At 34.4% G+C, this 9,829-nt stretch overlaps 1 pseudogene; it reads right to left on the reverse strand.

Annotated features, from left to right (window-relative positions):
• Nucleotides 1–3,693: 3,693 nt before the first annotated feature.
• Nucleotides 3,694–9,829, reverse strand: part of LOC103086185 (40S ribosomal protein SA pseudogene) — a 14,613-nt pseudogene continuing 8,477 nt past the window's right edge.

Consider the following 9,829-nt stretch of genomic DNA (forward strand, 5'->3'; position numbering starts at 1 on the left):
GACACCAACAATTATAAAAATCCAGGAATATTTTAAGATGCATTATCTATCCTTCAAGCAATCTATGAGCATCAAATATATATATTTGTATGTATATATATAAAATATATACATATATTTATATATATGAAGTAATCTAATAATTAATAAACTATTTTGATGAAACTATCCTATGACTTCATATTGTGTTCCTACTGTGTGATGAATACTATATATATGTATATATAGTAACTTTCAATATATATTATATATACTATATAATACAATTTCATGTGGTAATCATTGCAAAAATTTTTATGAGATTCAGAAAGATTACTTTGCTCAACATCATTCTACCTGTATTTCTTAACAAGGATTTATATCAAGATCTTTTTCCTTGTAAAGACATTTATCTATTTTGCATAATGCTATTCATAAATATTTATATCTAGTCCCTTCAAGAAGAAATAAAAACGCAGTCGCCCTTGGTTCTCCTAGTAGGACAACGAGTCTTAACTAGGTTGGGGCATATGATAATCAACTAAGAGGTTTTTTTAATAAATAACGAATATGATACCCTCTCCCCTTTCCCCCATCTGGATGTTGATAACCCTCCAGTAACCACTGTGTGTGTTTAAAAAAATATTAGAGTTGATTAATGATCTTCCTCTACTTCCTCACTGCCTCCCTTCCATTTGAGAAGCTATGCTATAGATTTCTATTCAGTAATATCAGGAGGTACTTATAAATAAAATTGGAAACGAGTCTCCCCATTCCCCTTTTACCTTCCCTGTATTCACAGTTATCCTTTGAAAAATGGGAGATGTAGAGCAATCCTCTTGTCATATCCCCTTTTGCTCATGCATTGCCAAAGAGTTAGCAATGCTGGATTCAAACCACAGGACATAATTGTCTGAGCTCTTAGGGCTAGCATAAGCAAAATTTAAAGAATTTTTCAAATTAAAACAAGATATACAAATATTAAGATTCCTCTTGAAAGGAGACGCAGTAATTCTTAGGAGAATAATACACGTCTTATTTTAGAACCTAGCCAAGTCTGAGTAAAGTATGTTATTATATACAAGCCAGAGCATCTTACCAAATACTATTAGTGTTTAATCAATATCTGTCATTTCCTCTATCAACTGTGATTAGGAGATCAAAGAATTTAGAAAAAGAATATTTACAGAGTTCAGATTTCATGCAGATATAAATACTATAATGTCTTTGCCTTACGTTAGATGATGAAATTAAAAAACTCAAGTACACTCTGATCTGGATACTGACTGTGATAATTAAAGAATATGATGGTCTGTAATTATGACTTAAGTAAAATAATTAAAATTATTTAGCTGACATATCAATTCCAGCCAGTGCTTTGTTGCAACAGTCTGCCAATTGATTAAGCATGGTGGCTCAATAGATTCAGTCAGTTTAGGAGAGATATTTATTAAAACAGATTAATACATATGTATCTCTGTCCTGGAGAGAATGGTAAAATCTACAACAATATAATGGAGGACACTTAGAAAGAAATTTTATTAAAATACAAACTAGAGTTGGGTAAGAAAAGCTGAAGACTAGTTATTGGAAAAATAATAGCAAAATGAGCTCTCAACTACGTGGGTTCTAAATGAGACTTTTAGGAAATATAACCACTCTGTGAGCATACAAATCTTGGTTATTACTGACTGATCATTTTATTTTGAGGGCATGCCTAATAGTTTCACTTACGATTAGTAAATATGCAAAGATACATATTTTAAGACAATATATAATCATCCCCGAATTTGGATGGCTTCATATGTGTCTAAGTACATGAATATTTTTGTGAGTAAGGAGGAGGGGGAGATGTTTGTCTAATGTTTAAGAAAATAGATAGTTATCTTAATTGTGAAGGGTTTGGGGAGCCCAGAATAAGTGTGGGTTATCTATTTTATGTTTTCCTAATTATAAGTATAGTAATATTTAAATTTCTTCTCAGATATTTGGTGAAATCTTGAAGTGAGTCAGTAGAAGTTTATTAGCATAAAATGATCTATGTGAGAGGTTCTTTCCCCTGTGAAGAATAAGTGTACTTGGCTATTTTTATTTCCGTCCACAGGAAAAAAAGGTTGCTTCTGTTATTGTCCCTCCAAGAACAATTAGAACAATCAGGCTAAATATTAAAACATACAAACAATTTGTTTGATTGCATCAGTGCTAATAATGCATTGGGGGTTTACCTGGGGAAGATAATAAGAAAGACCAGAGAAGGTAGCTAAGTTTTACATTTTCCCTGAAATCAATTTCGAATTCTTAAAGTAGTTCATAAGAGATCATGTAGCTGAGCAAATATGTTGACAACAGACTCAAGAGAACTGGTGGAAAAAAAATTGGAAATGAAGGCATAACAAAGAGAAGTGCCCTGTTAACCAATCCATTTTTAGTGTAGGACCACAAAGCTTTATTCTATGAGTCAGGGTGAAGTGGATAAAAGCCAACCCTTGCAAGGTCTAAACCCCAGTTTAGAAGCATCTTAATTTTTGCTATAAGGCAAATATGAAAAACAATGGTCCTCAGGCCGAATTGGACCCACTACTTATTTGTGTACAGTTCACAAGCTAAGAATAATATTTACATTTAGTAATATTTTACATTTAATATTTTAAATGTAAATGTAGAAAAAACTTTTAGCCTTTTGGCAAAAACTGTTGCTCAGATTGTTGAGGAAATTGTCTCATGGCACACAAAGCCTAAATATATTCTGTTTCTTTACACAAAGTTTGCTGACTCCTGTTTTGTGATGATCTGGGCTTGCGAAGCCAAGAGGCATGCCAGGAGCAAAAATAAATCTGTGGAGGAAGATGGTACAATTTGAGGCCTCAAAAATCTCTACCTTTTTTCCCATAAAAATATTTTCCACTTAATCAAAAATAAAGAGAAAATCTGCAGACTGTACTGACTGTAAACCCAAAGAAGATACAAAAAATATAAACAGATCCAAAGTAGATGCAGATAATTTAATAGCCAAACAAGATCAAAATAGCCACAATAAATATAGACAACGTATTAAAAGAAAAAAAATGAAACATTTGGCAGAAAACTGAAAATTTAGAAAAAATAATCAAATAAAAATCCTACAGCTAAAATGTCAGAATTGAATTGAATAACTCAATAAATATACTTAGAAGAATATTAGATACAGTTCTAAAGTTCTATATCATGACTTTTGTTTATTAGTTTGGAGGTTCTACCTTGAAGGCTAAGAGAGAAATATGAAAAAAAAACAGTAAATTGCATATATATATAATTCTTTTTGTATGTCTCCAACATACAGATTCTAGTAAAAAAAAAACATTAGAAATTGTACAATATTTTTTACTATTTGCTTTGTATAAATATTTTTTAAAAAATATTTTCATATCATATCATATTGGAAATAAGCCTCTGGAAATGATGATTTTACAGTGTAACAAATAGTGATAGTAATAAAATTAAAATTAAATACATCACAACCGAATTACAATAAAGTGAACAGAAACCATATTAAAATAACAGTGAAATCCTGTTTAAAGGCATAAAAGTATAAAAAGAGCCACATTCAGGGGCTGCATGTCCATGAAGGAGGTGAATGAGCAGACACTTAACATCCAAAACAAAAACAGCAGCTAATTTGTGGAGTGGATTCCCAACAATGTGAAAACAGCTGTCTGTCACATCCTACCCCAGGGGCTAAAAATGCTGGCCACCTTCACTGGCAAGAGCGCCCTCCATCCTGGAGCTGTTCAAGCCATCTGGGAGCAGTTCACGGCCATATTCAGGTGCAAGGCCTTCCTGCACTGGAGATGGAGTACACTGAGGCTGAGAGCAAGGTGAACTACCTGGTGTCCGAGCACCAGCAGTACCAGGACCCCATGGCTGAGTATGAGGCTGAGTTTGAGGAGGTGGCTTGGAGCTGTCAGCTACCTGGAAAGCACGGAAGTTATGTGAACTCTTCACTCACAGCCTGTTCTTTGATAGCCATGTCACCCTGCCTGGGCACTTGCCCTTCTTTCTGTCTTAACATCACATGCTGTACAGAAGCCACCAGTAAAGCATTTTCATAGTGAAAAAAGATCTTTAAGTTACACTTCTTTATGTACATGTATACATTGTTTTTAAATGCTCATGGAATAGGAAATAATATCAGATATCCTAGTTTATGCACCTTGACAATCTCAGACAGATGGGGTTGAGTTAGGGAAAAAAGTTTAAGTTCGTCTTTCATAACATTGCGGGTTTTTTTTTCTTGCACTATTTACAATATATTTACTATTTACAGTATATTCACTATTTACAATATATTTCAGCAGTTGTAATATAATGCCTAAAAATTTAGAAGAAAAACAACAAGGAGAAATTATACCAATTTTATATTGTGACTTCATATGAGTGTCTTAGGGGAATCTAAATATTTTCTTCAGCCTCTATTTCAGGTACTTCAGGGAGATGATGCATCTGCCCCTCTCTATACCAAAGCATGAATGTAGATTGCCTGAAATAGAAAGGTTGATTGCTTCCTGGAGCTGTTTCTCCCTGGGAGATCATCCTTTGAAAAGGTTCTGCATTAGAAAACAGACTTCATATAGCATTCAAATTTGTTTTTAAAGGAGGAAACATGAAAACAGTTTTATGAAGTAAAGAAAATTTGTTGAAATTATTGTAATCTCCAAGGTATTCTCATACTTTGATTAAAAACATAGCAATTTAATATGAAATTCTTTGAAAATATTATATCATTTTTGAGAGTAGGGGCAATAGAGTTTAAGTTTAATGTCTTTTTGGGAGGCAGCGTTTATGTTGAATGTTTAAATGTTAACACCACTGTGAGCTGTCTAAATATTCCTTCCTAGCAAGGTTACAACTTATGGTCTATCATTTTCAGTGCTTTCTGTTCTCAATATTACTGACTTGCTTCCCTGCAACATTCTAATGTTTACTTTTAGCACAACAGTTACTTAGTGTCAGACTCTAACACCAGAACTTAAAAGCTATGTGATTTAGGCCAATCTATTTAGCTTCCTTTTATGTAAATTTGAAAGAATGACACTTTCCTTAGAGGATAATGAGGATTTAATGAAAATTTTGTGGAAAGAATTTATGTATATTGTGTCTAAAACACAAGTGGTATTTTATGAATATGAATTGTCCTACCTTCCTTTACCATAACTTGACTACACTTTTCTTCATTTTGCATGGACAAACTTAGTTATGGATTACTCCTTAGAGGTCAAAACTACCTCCAAATTCTACCCAGTATACTGTTAAGATACAGGCTCAAGACTTCTGTTTTTATGTATAAATCTTAGGCTTAGGAAATAATACCTCAGGATCAATGTAAACATCATCAAAAGCTCCTTGTAAGCACTAGGTGGAAGTTCTACTACCAACAAAAATGAAATTTATGTACTATACTCACAGCAACAGAGCAGGATTGTTAAAGAGCCAGGGAGGCAGTGGTTGGGAATCCGCCTGCCGATGCAGGCGACGCGGGTTCGTGCCCCCGTCCGGGAAGATCCCACATGCTGCGGAGTGGCTGGGCCCGTGAGCCATGGCCACTGAGCCTGCGCATCCGGAGCCTGTGCTCCACAACGGGAGACGCCACAACAGTGAGAGGCCCGTGTACCACAAACAAACAAACAAACAAACAAAAAAGAGCCAGGGAAAGGCTCCCCTGATTATTTGTCCCCTGGCTCAGAAATGCAAGTGTTTCACAAACTAGATACCTGGGAATTTGTACCTCTTTGCATAGATGCACCTTCTTGGGATATTTATTCACTTTTTCTACATTCCTATCCACAAACCCACTGCCATATTTGTGACTTTCATATATATTTTTTCCTCCCCTTTTTCTAGCAGGAGGCTATAGCTTTCAGAAGACAATTGAAAATGAAATGACAAAGGACAAAATGGAATGAATTGTTGAATTTTAGGATTTCAGAAAAGTTAAGAAAAGCCTTCATAAAATAAATGTCAAAGATCAAATTCTATCTGATTAGAAAAGGCTCAGATAATGGGGCAGGATAAGAGAGTATCATTCCTCATCAGAAGAATTCTACAGGAAAGCTATATCACATAGTAATTTCAGCTAAAATTTGCACAAGAATTATCCCCATTGATATACCCTATATGGGTACAATTTCAATATGCAGAAAGAACAATCAAATATGTTACAAAAAGGATATCTTTTTCAAAAACTTTAAGCTTAGATAAATCTCCATGCTTTGAAGATTGATAAAAAGGAAGAAATAATAGAACTATGAAAAATATTGCAGAAGGAAAAAACAGCATCAGCCTAAATATATAGGGAATACATAAAATATCTGGAAATTACCCATGTGAAATACAGTGTTCATCACTTCATTTAAACCTTAAGATCATCCTGTAGTCTAAATGGTTATGTATCCCATGTTTATATATAAGTAAAAGTGTTAAATAGCTTACCCAGAGTTACACAGCTAGCATATATAGAATCCAGTATTTAAATCCAGAGAACCTAAATCCGTACTTGTTGCTGGATAGACAGTTGATTTCTGAAGATTTAATTACCATATATCGCTTCAAAATTTTTGACTGGAAGCTATAGTATGCTTATAATTCTATTCTTAGAGAAGAACTGTGTGAATGGTGACAGAAAAATAATTCATCAAATTGACTCATTCAGCAGTGTTTATTAGGCAAATGCTACATACTAGTACAACAAATTCTCTCCCCTGTATGAGAAGTCTATCTTTCTAGTCAGGACAATAGGTAACAGTGGTCACTGAAATTACTGTTCTCTCAGTAATATTAAGATTTATACATAATGCCATATTATTAGTACCTTAAGAGCTTCATATCACAGTCAATATACTTTACAAAGTCCTGGTGTCATTCTAGAGTGGATATCTAGAATGGTACACATTTTGTCAGGCCTGAACCTTCAATAAGTAGGGATGCTTTTTTAAGAAGAATACACTCTTAAACATACAAAATTAAGTTACAAAGTATGCATTTATTTCCAATTAGAAATACTGTCACACCAAACATAAATTTGGCAAATATCAAAATCATTACCGTAATCAAAAAATAAGTTTAATCTCTCATCATTCTGAAATACTTCTGTAATATGTATCCTTAATTTTTGCTTTATACTCTGATTGCCTCTTCCTATAAAAATGATTTTGGAAGATTATTTCCATCCTGAGAAAAGTAAGTTAAGGTAGTCTTTCTTCTAATATGTTTGATCAAATATTTTTTATCATGATTTACATGCAGATCAATTCCAAAAGTTTCACAACTAGTTTTTGTTGATGTCAAGTAAGTTTTTAATATTATTAAATTTGGGAAAATTTCTCTCAGGCATTTTTGGTTTTCAAATTTTAGCTGTAACAGATAAAATCAGTGTTTGTGCTGTTAAAGTTCAGTGCCTTGCACACACAGGAATTCTGGTGAATTTTCCTTGTGGTTTCCTATCAAAAATGAAAAATAAAAAGCACTATCTCACACATTTATCATTATAGAGTATGTAATCAAGATTATGATGTTTTGATTCTTGTTTTTGCTAAGTATTGGTAAGAAATGAATATTCCACTTAAAAAGTTTATAAGTGTGAAGATTAGGAGAAATTTTTACACACTGCTTTCTCACAACTAAACATTTCAAATCAAGTTTTTCCCTCTATTCATATTTCCGGTACCAGGTAGCATAAGACACATACATACTATGCTAAAACCTCTGACTTTCCACATAAATGAAATAACACCAGGTGACACAGCACACTAAGTAGAAGGAAACGTCCTGAGAGTCATTTAAACCCTAAATGCTTAGCAATAATTTACCTTTTCATAGGAGAGACTACAAAATACACTGAATCCCAAGTAAACATATCCTCAAACTCCATTTCACTTGAACTAACTCCAACTTTCCTGTGGACCCTCCTGCATATAGTATCATGGAGGGGAAGGCAAGTTAGAAAAATATAGCAATCTTAACCAATTTGTGTAAAAATATTTTGCAAATTTTACAGAAACAAACACCATACTAAGGTCTCTGAAAGGGGAAGGGCTCCATGAAAGTGTGCAAAGGTAGGAAACAGTCCACAATCTCACCCTCACTTCTGATACCAATGCTTGGGTGTCCCAAGACCACCTTTAGTTTTAGTAATTTGCAAGAAGGACTCACAGATCTCACTGAAAGCTTAATGCTCACCGTTATGCTTTATTACAATGAATTAGTGAAGGGAAGGGACACATGGGGCAGAGTTCAGGAAAGTTCCACATTTGGAGTCTCCACTTATTCTCTCCCCGTGGAGTCACAGACAGTGATGACTTTCCTGACAACAGAATGTGACAGTAGTCATGGAGTATTGGCAATCCGGGAAGCTCTCCTGAGTTTTGGGATCCAGAGTCTTTATTGGGGCTCTGTCACGAAGACATGGATGACTGCCCATGTGGCTAATCTAAGCCTCTAGCCCTTCCAGATGTGGAGCTAATACCGCATGACCCAGAGATATCATTGTCAGACTGCCTTTATTGGCCTAAGGCCCTCATGTAAGCAAAGATAATTTTATCAAGTAGAAAATTCCATGGGCCTAGAGATTGTCTCACAATAGCCAAGGGCAAAGTCCAGGCCTTGCCTTGGGCAAAGTTAAACTCTTTACTGCACAAAATGATAGAACCTGAAGCTTAAGTTTCATAAATTTCACAGTAAATCTGCCCCTGCCAGAAATATAAGTGATTGTTAGTATTTGTTGAATGAGTGGATGCCTTCTGTGTTTATCTATATATAGGTCCTAGAAAACCTATGTGAATATGGAAATCAACTACATTATCTGTGATATTAGACTACCATGCCTTGTAGTAGGGTTTGCAAAGTAGAGCTACATGCCTTTCCAGAATCTTCACTGAGGTCACAAATTCTGCCTTCTTGAATTTATCTCTTATACCTTAATATGCATATACCTTAAAATAAACCTATATTATCTACAACTTTCTGTTATCCAAGTTCTATCAGCATGATGTAATCAACTCAGGGATTCAGGATGTTTTTGGAATGGTGGAAACACTAGGTTTTACATCTTAAGTTGTATTGCAGAATAATAGAACAAATACGAGTTTGTAGCAAGTCTCTCAAGATGAAGTGTGATCCCTAAAAGGTACAAGCAAACTCATTCTAACTCTCTGCTTTGGGGATAGAAGAGGTGAAGAGTGGACAGTTTTGAATTCAGTAGCTGCATGCCAGATGCGTATGTCTTTGCAATGAGCCAGTCATATAAGTTTACAGGGAATGTGCTAGAATCACAATGCCTGCATCTCTCAAGTTGTCTAGCAAAAGGAAAAGAGTAGATATGCACCATATTGGTACCTATAACGATATTAGAACCAGGTTTAGATTTTTAATAAATATATTTAAATCATTAAAGAAAATAACACATCTTAAAACCTTACGACAGTTATAAATTACTCCGGAAAAAATGAAATTTGAAAAAGAAGATAATGGACCTTATAAAGACAAAGTATTTAAAAGGCATTGGAAAACTAAGAGAAGCCTTATTAAAGCTGAAGAAAACTTAGTGTACCAGAAGATAAAATTGAGGAAAGAAATCAAAATAAGCTATAGAGAAAACAGAGATAAAAATATGGAAAATAAGTTGAGCGGCATAGAATAGACTGAGAATAAGGAATAGAAAAAGAGAGGAAGTTGCAGAAAAATAGTGTCTGAGAACTTCCCAGAACAGACTGAGTGCATGAAGTTACTGCCTAAACAAGGAAATAAAAATAAATCCATTCCAGGGCTTCCCTGGTGGCGCAGTGGTTGAGAGTCCGCCTGCCGATGCAGGGGATACGGG

This window comes from Lipotes vexillifer, unplaced genomic scaffold, assembly GCF_000442215.2.
Source record: "Lipotes vexillifer unplaced genomic scaffold, Lipotes_vexillifer_v1.1 scaffold66, whole genome shotgun sequence".
Classification (NCBI taxonomy): domain Eukaryota; kingdom Metazoa; phylum Chordata; class Mammalia; order Artiodactyla; family Lipotidae; genus Lipotes; species Lipotes vexillifer.